Source organism: Desmodus rotundus, chromosome 12, assembly GCF_022682495.2.
Source record: "Desmodus rotundus isolate HL8 chromosome 12, HLdesRot8A.1, whole genome shotgun sequence".
NCBI classification, from domain to species: domain Eukaryota; kingdom Metazoa; phylum Chordata; class Mammalia; order Chiroptera; family Phyllostomidae; genus Desmodus; species Desmodus rotundus.
Genome location: NC_071398.1, coordinates 47,848,172 through 47,861,023, shown reverse-complemented (window position 1 = coordinate 47,861,023; position 12,852 = coordinate 47,848,172). Strand labels below are relative to the sequence as shown.

At 40.1% G+C, this 12,852-nt stretch overlaps 1 protein-coding gene across 1 annotated transcript in view; it reads right to left on the bottom strand.

Annotated features, from left to right (window-relative positions):
• Nucleotides 1-4,681: 4,681 nt before the first annotated feature.
• The window catches only part of LOC128779629 (zinc finger protein 432), a 49,929-nt gene continuing 41,758 nt past the window's right edge, over nt 4,682-12,852 (bottom strand). Inside the window, exon 13 of the mRNA XM_053914981.2 lies at nt 4,682-9,796. The gene's annotated coding sequence lies outside the window, so the exon portion shown is untranslated. The remainder of the gene's footprint in view (nt 9,797-12,852) is intronic.

The following is a 12,852-nucleotide window of genomic DNA, read 5'->3' as shown; positions in this document are numbered from 1 at the left end:
GTGCAGAGAGTCATGGAAACCAGAGTTCTAATGGGGATGGGAAGTTAATGAGCTACAGAAAGGAAAGCTGAGTGGTGGGGTGGGTTATCAACAAAAGAAACAAATAAGCAAAACAGAACCAGAGACATGGAAATAAAGAACAAAGTGACCAGAGGGGAGGAGGAAGGGGGATAACAAGGGAAAGGAGGGGATGGGGCAAATCAAGGAACACGAATAGATGATTCATGGCCATGGACAGTGGTGTGGATTGACTGTGGGAGTGGGAAGGACAGGGCAGGGGAGAGCAATGGGGAAAAAGGTGGGACAACTGTAACTGAACAATGAAAAAAAAGGTACATGAAGTACCCTTTGACTTCAGCTTGTATTGTTACAGGCTTTTTGATATAATTTTTCATCAAAACATTAGGAAATTAGATGGTCTTTTGTGTTTATGATTCTAAACTATATCATAATATATGGAACATTCTTCAGTGTTTTATAATTTAAAGGAAAATGTATTAAATGACAAGATAGCCTACAGTGTTCTGACAATAGGAATAATCTTCCTGTCACTGACTCTATTTGGAATCCTGGGCAATTTCTCTCTTTTTTACCATTATCTCCTCCACTACCACACTGAATGCAGGTTGACATCCACAGATTCTATTTTCAAGCACCAAAGTGTAGGCAATTCCATGGTCATCTTATGTAAAGGAGTCCCCCAGACAATGGGAGCTTTGGGATTGAAACGTTTCTTCAATGACTTTTTAAAAAAAGATTTTATTGCCTTGGCTAGTGTGGCTCAGAGGTTGAGCGCCAGCCTACTAATCAAAGAGCTGCCAGTTAGATTCCCAGTCTATGGCACATGCCTGGGTTACAGGCCAGGTCACCAGTAGAGGGTGTGTGAGAGGCAACCACACATTGGTGTTTCTCTTCCTCTCTTCCTCTCTCCTTTCCCCTCTCTAAAAAATAAAATAAGATCTTTAAAAAAAAAAAAAAGAAAAAAGATTTTATTTATTTATTTTTAGAGAGAGGGGCAGAGAAGGAGAAAGAAAGGAAGAGAAACATCAACATGTGGTTGCCTCTCATGCAACCCCCACTGGAGACCTGGCATGCAACAGAGGCATGTGCCCTGACTGGGAATTGAACCAGCGACCCTTTGCTTCAGTCGGTGCTCAATACACTGAACCACACCAGTCAGAGCATTCAATGACTTTTTAAAAATTTAATCTTTATTGTTTTTTTTTTCCATTACCATTTAGTCCCTGTTGGGAACTGCCCTGCCTGGTTTCAGAAGCTGTAAACCCCCATGGTTAAGGCTGAGTCAGAGACCTTGGGACCATAAGCCACTAAGGAGACAAAGCTTATCTACCTGGCAGGGGCACCACCTCTGCCCACTTTACTTTACCCTGCTTGGCCCTGAGCCTGACCAGTTAGCCAATGATGGGTAAGATTCCTCAAGGGAGGGATGACCTAAGACAGGCATGGTCACGAAAAAAGGCCCATAGGGAAGGACTTGGGGGCTATAGAAAAAGGAGGTGATGGACCCTCGCCCCTTGGCTTTGACATAGCCTGAGTCCTCATTCTGTCTGCAAGAAGTCTTCTAATCTCTTGGCTGCCTGACTTAAGCCTGAAACAATGACACAGGGCGGTGCAGTCCTGTGCTGGAAAGGGTAGATTCCCTGGGGCAATTGGGCCTAAGAAAGAATGCATAAAATCCTGTGAAACCTGCTTTGCTAACACCCTCAATTTAAATGATAAGGGTCCAAGCCTGAAATGGGTTTGTTTCCCAAAGTCTTATAGCCCTTTAGCTAACTGACCCTGACTCAGAATAAGCCCTCAGGGTTCTTTGTATGTTATCTATTGTTTGACCCTTACTGCCTGACAATGATTGATGAGTTTTGCCTGTATTCCTGTGCAAATTGAACCCAATAAAAGCCCATTGAGGAAAAGGCTCTTGGCCCTTTTCCTTTGAGAGATCAACCACCTTTCCTCTCCAAGCAGATCATGTCTTGGTAGACTTTTTCTCATCCGTGGTGGCCGGGGAGGCTCTGCAGGTGGAGCCCCTTCACAAGTCCCCTTATACCTCCCTCCCCCAGGGACAACCACACTGTTGTCCATGTCCATGAGTCCTTTTTCCTTTTAAGTCAATCTCTCCTCCCCCCATCTTAGGTGTCATCTTTCTCTCCGAGTTTGTCCTTTTTCCTTGTTAGTTCAGTTTATTCATAAATTCCACATATAAATGAAATCCTATGGTATTTGTCTTTCTCTGACTGGCTTATTTCACTTAGCATAAAGTTCTCCAAGTCCATCCAAACTATCATAAAGGGTAAGGTTTTCCCTTTTTTACGGCCAAGTAGTATTCCATTGTGTAAATGCCCCATATTGTTTTATCCAGTCATCTACTGATGGACAAATGAGCTGCTTCCACATCTTGGCAATTGTGAATAATGCTGCAGTGAACATAGGGGTGCTTATGTTCTTTTGAATTAGTGTTTTGGGTTCCTTCAGATATATTCCCAAAAGTGGGATCACTGGGTCAAAAGGGAGGATCATTTTTAATTTTCAGAGGTATCTTCATACTGCTTTTCACAGTGGCTGCATCAATCTGTGCAACAGTGCAAATTCCCACCAACAGTGCAAATGCGTTCCCCTTTCTCCACATCCTCACTAGCACTTGTTTTTTGTTGATTTATTGATGAGAGCCATTCTGAGTGTGAGATAGTATCTCATCATGGTTTTAATTTGAAGTTTCATTTCTCTGATGATTAGTGACATTGAGCATCTTTTTGTATATGTATTGGCCATCTGTATGTCTTCTTGGATGCAAACTTCTTTTCTGTGTCAAAGAGCGGGCATGGGCATGTCTAGGTGCACCACCTGCCTCTTGAGTGTCTTCCAGATCATCATGATCAGTCAGCTCTATGAATTCCTGTTGGGAGGATCTTGAAGTAAAAGCATGCAAGTACATTGGATTCTTCATTTCCATCTGCTGGAGGATGTATAGGGAGGTAAATTTTATTTTTCTTAACATATGCTTTGTATATTCTAAGAAATGGAGTAGCAAAAATATCACAAAGAAGTGGGGTTTTGAATGCTGTTCTACTTCTGGTCAAAAGACAATCACAGGTTCGCTGTTTGCAGCATTATTAGTATTCCCTGAAGTTTCATTTTCTGTGCTCATGCTCTGAGCTAGTAGCACTGTGGTTTCATCCTGTACAGACACAATCAGAGGGTTTGACACATTCACAGGAATAATGTTTCCCCCAGATGTTCCCCTGAGACCAGAGCCACCCAGAGCACCCCTGTCCTGGTGAGCACCTTTGTGTCTTTTCAGACCCTCTCTTCCACCTTTAGCATCTGTATTGCTCTTTTGCACAATCCAGTTGGTGCTTGGTGCGCACTGCTGCCCTACTCTTTGTGTGTTTTCCACCTGTCAGCCCCTTTCTACTCATGAGTCGAGACTCCACTGTCTCCATATCAGAAATATGCTTAGTGTGTGTTTTTTCACAATGTTTGGTTGGTTATTCACTCATCCCCATCAAAAACTCAACACACATGCATTTCTAAGTTAAAACCTAAGAGATATTAGGGTTTCTTCCATGGGTAAAAGTAGGGACCACTTGGGCATAAATGAGTTGAATAAAGAGATACAGTATCCTCTTAATAGTCTATTTTTCTTTATTTTTATTGTTTACATTTTTATATATGGCCCCATCTCCCCACTTTTACCCATTTCCACACCCAGCCCTAGTCTCCCCTTCCCTCAGGCCATCACCATACTGTTGTCTGTGTTTATGGTCATGCATACATGTTCTTTGGCTAATCCCTTCACCTTCTTTCATCCAGTCCCTCTTAGCAGTAATCTTAATCAAATGTTGCTTGAAATAAATTAAATGGCTTTGATCCCAGCCCTTTGTCGGTTTAATCAGTGTCTGAACAAGTGATCTATTCATGGGAAAACTGTGTCAGGAGCTATGCAGTCAATAAAAATGAGTGCTGGATATTTTTGGAAGACAATTCTCCATAGGTTTCTCATCTGTGTGTATGATTTGTAGACAGGCATGGACAACTTTTGTTTTGAATTGTGTTTGTATAAAAAAGAACCTTAAAAAGTAGGGATAGTGTCACCCTCTGGAACAGTACAGGGAAATAGAAATAATGTCTTCAAAGAGTGTAGCAGGTTTCCTAGCAGTTCCCTTTAAAAATAGGGTTTTCTTATATTCAGGGTTCCTCATGTGTGGTGCAAATCCACTGCATGTGAACATTCACCTGGCTCTTTCTGTTCCACCCTGAGTGGAACTAGGGGTGGGGGCAACTTCCAGTCAGGATATTCATTCTGCCTTCTGTGCCATTAGTAATGAAGTCCTCTCTTTTTAGTCTAGGAATCTCATGTGTTCTGCCACATTCTCTAAAAGTAGAGGCTAAACTCAGATGTTCACAGTGCCTGAAATAACCATAGGTGTGATTCAAAACAAGGCAGATACATAACTGATAGGTGGGTAGATGCATAGGTAAAAAGATTGTGAGAATTCTAACTATTCTCTTAAGAAGATGGATTATACTAAAGGAAAAGCTTACCTAATTTATCAACCACAATAAGTTTAGTTGTTTGGGTTAGTGGGTAGACTTGAGAGAGCTAACCAGTCTCTATTATGATGGTGAGAACTGTAAGTTATTTTCAGAAGGTCCCGGAAGGAGGAGAGCAGATCTAAGAGGGGGAAGATCCAAGAAGCCTCACAGGTACAGAAGCCCAGAGGAACTTTAGAAAATGAAACAATTGTTATAAAAGAACATTAAGTTGTTTTTCCTAGGGTGCACTGATACCTCTGTCTCTTTCAGTCTTACAATATCTTCAAAAAAAGGCAACATTTATCACTGTAAGTGTTTTTCTGTGAAAGTGGTTTATTTGGGGAATATTCACAGGAGAGCTCGACTTTTATATCTGTGCTTATACAAGACAACAGTTAATTCTATGGGGATGGTTTAGTTGAGAACACAGGAGATCTCAATAATGAAACTTATAGGAAATCAGCACAAATTCCTGCAAAAACTTCAGCCTCTCAAGACTGTGGAACTGGTAGGTGAAAGCCAACATCCCCAGTTGTCATTTGAGTTATATGTAGAATAAACAGAGATATCCCAAAGAATATGTTTATATAGTGAGAGAAAGGAAGTGAAATTATAGGATGCCAAAAGAAGAGTAGAGAGATGGAGTTGGCCTGAAAGGTTGGAATCCGCAAGACTGAACAGTGGGGATTGTGGGGGGAAGAGTGATACCGTTGACCCAATTTTGAGGCCCTGATTAGAGGCCAGTCATTGCCCCTGTTGAGCAGCTGATTAAGTCCACACATTCACCCACATTGAGCCTTGTAGCATTGTAATGCACTCTAATCCCAACCCCATCTCTTCAGCTTCAAGGAACCCTTGAAAACCAACCCCCTGGCAAAACAATAACAGTGAAGATCAGTAACCTAGCACCCACTGGAGGGGGAATGTCTTGGGAACTACCCAAAATCCAATTTCCAGAGAGATTCCACTATGTATCCTATATGGCAGTATGATGAAAAGCTCCATTCTCATGGTTTTTCTTTATGTGACCTGATTCAAGAGCTTGATCTGTGCGAACGCTCCTACCTACAGGACATTTGTTAGAAACGGGCTTTAGCTGCTGTTTAGCACTGGAGTGTTTAGGAAGTTCCAGTGTGTGGATGTGTGATAGAATAGCATAAGAGGCACAAGAAAATGGGGGGACTGGGGTAAGATGGTGGGACAGAGTCTGGCAGTGTGGGGTAGAGTGCTTGGAAAAGTCAGAGGGATGAAAAGAAAAAGAATATTGTTTAGGGCCCTGTCTGATGTGGCTCAGTGGATTGAGCACTGTACTGCAAAGCAAAGGGTCCCTGGTTCGATTCCCAGTCAGGGTACATGCCTGGTTTGCAGGCCAGGTCCCCAGTAGGGGGTGTGTAAGAGGCAACCATATATTAATGTTTCTCACCCTTTCTCCCTCCCTTCCCCTCTCCCTAAAAATAAATAAATAAAATCTTTTTTTAAAAAAGAATGCTACTTAGAGGTTAAAGTGCAATGTCAGATTTAAGATTACAAGGGGAAAATGTGCAAGGAAGTTAAGGGTGTAAGGGAACTGGGATCTGGGAGGATAAAATGTACAGCGTGTCATGGGAACAAAAAAGATCATGGCAATGAAGAGCTAACTGTAAAAATGGGTCAAATAGAAGAGCTAAACCTAAAAACTTTTAGAAGCAAATAGCAGGGTATATCTTCATGACATTAGATACCACAATGGTTCCTTAGGTATGACAACAAAAGTACAGGCAATAACAGAAAAAAATAAGTTGGACTACATCAAAATTACAAATTTTTGTACATCTATAAACACCATCAAGAAAGTAAAAAGAACCCAGAGAATGAATGGGGGGAAATATTTCCAAATCATGTATCTAATAAGAATCCAGTATTCAGAGTATATAAATAACTCATAACTCAACAAGACAGAAAACCCAAACAAAAAGCAGGTAAAAGTAAATAGACATTTTTCTAAAGAAAAAACACACCTGTTTTTTTAGGATGCCAAAAACACATGAGATATTTAATGTAAACTTGGTAATTAAGAAAATGCAAATCAAAAGCACCATGTGTAACATCCATTAGGATGGTTAATATAAAACAAAAAACAAAAATAACAAGTGTTTGTAAAAATACAGAGAAATTAGAACCCTTGAATATTGCTGGTGGAAATGTGAAAGAGTGCAGCTGGTAGGGAAATATTAGGAATCATTCCTCAAAAAAAGGAACCATTCCACTATGTTGTAACGAACATAGAATAAACATATAATCCAGCAATTTCACTTCCAGGTACACATCCAAAAGAACTGAGAGCAGTGATTCCAACATATAATTTTAGCCAATGCTCACAGCAGCATTTTTTACAATAGCCAAAACATGGAACTAAACGAAATGTCCACTGGTGGAGGAATGGATAAAGAAGGAATGGTACACACATGCAATGGCATATTATTCAACCTTAGAAAAAATGAAGTTGTGATGCACGTTACAGCCTCAATGAGTCTTCAAACCGTTATGCCAACCGAAATAAGCCAGACACAACAGGACAAATATTGTAGGATTCCACTTAAATGAAGTATCAACAGAAGTCAAATTCTTTTAAACAAAATGTAAAATAGTGGCTGTCAGGGACTGGTAGGAGGAGAAATGGGGACTTATTGTTTAATGGGTATAGTGTTTTAGTTTGTGATGATGAAAAAGTTCTGAAAAGGGATGGTGACGATTGGTTGTACAGTGATGCAAATGTATTTAATGCTACAGAACCTTACACTTAAAACTGGTTAAAACGTTAAATTTTGTTATATATATTTTACCACAATAAAAGATACTGAGAAAACCACTTTATACCCACTACAACCACTGTAGAAAATAATTTGGATATTAACTTCATAAGTTCAACATAGAATGTGACCCAGCAATTCCACTCCTGGATATATACTCAAAAGAACTGAAAACATGTTCAAACAGTAAGTGTACAAGATTGTTCATAGCAGCACTAGTCACAGTAGCCAAAAGGTGGAAACAACCCGATGTCCAGCAACTGATGAATGGATAAACAAAATGTGCTACAGGCATACAGTATTGTTCAGTCATAGAAAGAAATGAAACACTGATACATATTACAACAAGGAAGAATTTTAACAGTAATACTAAGTGACAGAAGCCAGAAACAAAAGGCCACATATTGTTCCAGAACAGACGGGGTGGGGGGGCGTGAATGATACACTATTACCAAATGGACCCACCCTTGTGCTCCGGGGGTCCCCCACCCTGTACTAGGTTCACCTTGCCTGCCACCAGGGAAAGACATCTCTCAATGCCAGAGATCGGTGAAAAGGAAAGGGATTATTTATTTAAAGAGTTATATAAACGTAAGAGTAATAACTTAATGTCTTCATTGAGATCCCAAAGTCCTTTACAATACCCACAAACGCACAGTTCTTCTTTCCCCCTCTGCCCAGTCCGGGGTACCATATCTCAGAAAAAGAAATAGAAGTCCGTGGTTCTTCTCTGCCAAAGCCACGTGGTCCCCAAAAGACTCTCAGTTCTTCTCTGCCCAAGGCTCCTGGTCCCAAAAAGACGAGGCATGGCTGCCATGCCTGGGTTTAAATACCAGCACCAATCTTCCTCTGCCGCACCATTTCCGACTCCTCCCACAATTGGCCACAGCTGTCTAATATTTCCTGGATAACAAGTTCTGGACCCCATTATAAATCTCTATTTGGGGCCCTCCCTTGGCTGCACCCTGTTATAATATGGTATAACTCCATTTATAAAAAATATCTATAGCCCCAACTGGTGTGGCTCAGTTGGTTGGGCATTGTCTCACAAAGAAAAGGTCACCAGTTTGATTCCAGGTCAGGGCATGTACCTAGGTTTGGGGGTTCAGTCCCCAATCAGGATGCAAATGGGAGGCAACTGATTAATGTTTCTCTCTTGCATTGATGTTTCTCTCCCTCTCTTTCTCCCACCCTTCCCCCTCTCTAAAAAAAATAAGAAATATATATTTTTAAATATCTACAATAGTCAAATTCACAAAAATAGAAAGCATAAATAGTTTTCATGATTGGAAAAGGTGGAATGGGAGTGAATGAGTAATTGGTAAGAGATGTCCTGTTGGAGACATCAAAATGTTGTGGACCTAGATAACAGTGACACTCTATGTAACAGGAACTATAAAGCAAAATAAACTATGAAGAAACAGAAAATAAAATTTAAAAAGCAAGAGTAAAACAGGAGTGAGAGACCCACAGTTGAGGGTTGGGAAAGTAAATGCAAGTGGTAAAATGTAATAATGCAATGGGCACAAGAAAAGAAAAAGCTGACCACAATGAATAAAAATAAAACAAAACCCAGGGACTGGCTGATTTTCAGTGATACCTGCATCCTTAATAAAACACCCAGAGAAAATAACGATGAGAAAGAGACAAAGTCCTCCAGGATCAGGCAAATGTAGATAACTGAATCAGAAGTAATGGTCACAGTAGCAGGTAAGCAAATTTAAGATGAGATGGGTTACATGGGATAAAGTAGATTTATGGGGTAACAAGATTCAGAAGTTGCAGTGTGGCTACTGTGTATCACAAATAGTATAAAACTAAATTACATCAAACGGTGTTACAGAAACAAGGATATGTGACACAAATACCACTGGAATAGAAGATATTAAAATATCACTATAAATTTGTGACAGATAAAGTAGGCAAATGTTACTTTATATATATGGCCTAAATACTAAAACTAAAAATAATAACTTCAGCAATACATCAAAGTAGATATGCTACATACTGAAAATACATATTCTTTTCAAATATTCACAAGTACTTTTTAAAACAGATCATATATTGCCCTTGCCAGATAGTTTAGTTGGTTAGAACATCATCTCAAATACATCGAGGTTGCAGGTTCAATCTCCATTCAGAGCACATACAAGAATCTCTCCCCCAACTCCAAAAATTAATTTTAAAAAAAGGATATATACTGAAGAACCACAACAAGAAGCTCAATCAATTCCTCTACATAGAATTAGGAATAATAATAAAAAAAACAGCAGCCTGCCGTGGTCAGTGAGGTTCAGTGGGTTGGTCCATCATCCTGTAGAGAAGGGTTGTGTGTTCAATTCCCCTGCCAGGGCACATACCTAGGTTGCAGGTTCATTCACCAGTCTGGGTATACGCAGGAGGCAACCAACCGATGTTTCTCTTTCACATCAATGTTTCTATCCCTTCCTCTCTCTCTAAAAAGCAGTGAAAAAATGTGCTCAGGTGAGGATAAAAACAAACCCCCCCCCCCCCAACACACAAAACATGGCGCCCAAATATTCCAAACATCAGAAAATTTAAATTAAAAAAATAAAAATTATCCTAGTCTTACTGTGAAGTAAGAATACAATAATCAATTATTGCGCATTTATAAAATGTTAAATATTTATATGTGAAAAATTAGGGTGAAAAAGCATGAAATACAATCAGAATAATTGTAAGTGATTATTTTTATTATTATGGGGTGGAAACAAAAATAGGGTGATATGAAAGTGATCAATCACTTGCCTGAAAATTAAAATATGTTCTAAAAAATAATTGAATGTTTTATACACTTCTGGCCAAGACAGAGGTGTACACAGATATGCTTCACCCCCTCACACAACCAAAAGAAGAAAACAAACAATTTAAAAACAAAAAACAACCACAATGTCAGAAAATCTAACCATATGGAAATCCAACAACCAAGGAGTTCAAGAAGAAACATTCTGGTTTCTTCTGGGAGGAGGGGCAGAGACAGGTAGCCAGGGTGGAGAGGAAATGCAGCAAGGTGGCAGCTGGTGGACCAGGTGGGTGAGGCAGAGGCTGGCAGACAGGACAGCCCCACATTCATTGAGGATAAATAGGGAGGAACACCTGGAGAGCACCAGGCTACCTTGGGTTCCAGCACAGGCAAAATAAAGCCTCAGAACCTCTGGCTGTAAAAATCTGTGGGGGCTGTGGCAGCAAGAGAAACTTCCAGTCTCTTCAAAGCTGGGCAAGAGCTGAGCCAGCAGCATTGATCCCCCTCTGACCCCTCCCCCGCATACAGCATCACAATGCACCAAAGTGGCTTGCCACGCCCTGGTGAATACCTAAGACTCCGCCCCTTACAATGTAACAGGGGTGCCAACACAAAGAAATATGGCCCAAAAGAAAGAACAGATCAAAACTCCAAAAATAGAACTAAATGATGAAGAAATAGCCAACCTATCAGATGCACAGTTCAAGACACTGGTAATCAGGATGCTCACAGAAATGGTGGAATATGGTCGCAAAAATAGAGGAAGAAGTGAAGGCTATGCAAAATTAAATAAAGAAAAAATATACAGGGAACCAAAACAATGAAGAGAAGGAAACTGGGACTCAAATCAACAGTTTGGAACAAAAGAAAGAAATACCATTCAACCAGAACAGAATGAATAAACAAGAACTCCAAAAAGTGAGGAGAGACTTAGGAACCTTTGGGACAACTTTAAACATTCCAACATCCAAATCATAGGGGTGCCAAAAGGAGAAGAGGAAGAAAAAGAAATTGAAAACTTATTTGAAAAAGTAATAAAGGAGAAATTCCCCAATCTGGCAAAGGAAACAGACTTCCAGGAAGTCCAGGAAGCTCATAGAGTCCCAAAAGAAGCTGGACCCAAGGAAGCACACACCAAGGCATATCATAACTACATTACCCAAGATTAAAGATAAGGAGAGAACCTTAAATGAAGTGGGAGAAAAGGAGACAGTTACCTATAAAGGATAGTCTTCCCATAAGGCTATCAGCTGATTTCTCAAAAGAAACCTTGCAGGCAGGAAAGGACTGGAAAGAAGTATTCCAAGCCATGAAAGGCAAGGACATACATCCAAGATTACTCTGTCCAGCAAAGCTATTATTTAGAATGGAAGGGCAGATAAAGTGCTTCCCAGATAAGGTCAAGTTAAAGGAGTTCATCACCACCAAACCCTTATTATATGAAATGTTAAAGGGACTTATCTAAGAAAAAGGTGATCAAAACTATGAACAGTAAGATGACAACATAATGCTCTCCAGTTCCATCCATGTTGGAGAGCATTATGCTAAGTGAAATAAGCCAGGCAGTGAAAGACAAATTCCATATGATCTCACCTTTAACAGGAACCTAATCAACAAAACAAACAAGCAAGCAAAATATAATCAAAGACATTGAAATTGAGAAAAGGCTGACAGTGACCAGAGGGGAGAGAGGAGGGAATTTCAGGGGAAAAGGGTGAAGGGTTTGTAGGAACAATTATAAAGGATACATGGACAATAACGGGGCGGGGGGGGCGGGAATGAGAGGGAGGTGGGGAGGGCTGGGGATTAGGCTGGGGTGGGGGGAAAAGGCAGAGAACTGTACTTGAATAACAATAAAATTAGGAAAACAATAGTATATCCTTTTTGCTGTTTGCTTTCTTAAATAACTGAAAGAAATTCATGAGATAAAAACAAAATTTGTTCGTTCTTACACAAATAAAAAGATGACAACAAACTCACAACTGTCAACAACTGAACCTAAAATAAAAACAAACTAAGCAAACTAGAACAGGAACAGAATTGTAGAAATGGAGATCCCATGGAGGGTTATCAGTGGGGAGGGGGAAGGAGGGGATTGGGGGGAAAAGGTATAGGAAAGAAGAAGCGTAATTGGTAGGTATAAAATAGACAGGGGGAGGTTAAGAATACTACAGGAAATGGAGAAGCCAAAGAACTTATATTACAATCCATGGACATGAACTAAGAGGAGGAATGCTAGTGGGAGGGGTGATGCAGGGGGGAGGGGAATAAAGGGTAGAAAAAAAATGGGACAACTGTAATAGCATAATCAATAAAATATACTTTAAAAAATAAAAAATAAAAAAATAAAACACCTGACTGGTGTGGCTCTGTGGATTGAGCACCAGCCTGAGAACCAAAGTGCCACCTGTTTGATTCCCAGCCAGGGCACATGCCTGGGTTGTGGGCCAGGTCCCCAGTTGGGGATGGGCAAGAGATAACCACAAGTGGATGTTTTTTTTCCCCTCTCTTTCTCCCTCTCTCTAAAAATAAATAAAATCTAAAAGAAAAATTTTAAAACAAGTAATAGTTCACATGGTTCAATATACCCAAGGTACAAAGGGCATGAGGGTCTCAATCTTTGCCAGTGGTCCTTTAGCAACCCAGGTCCTCTCCCAGGAAGCAATATTTCTAGAATTTTATGAATCCTTCCAGTGACATTTTATGCATATGCAAATATATTTTAATATATCAGTTTGGATTTCCTTA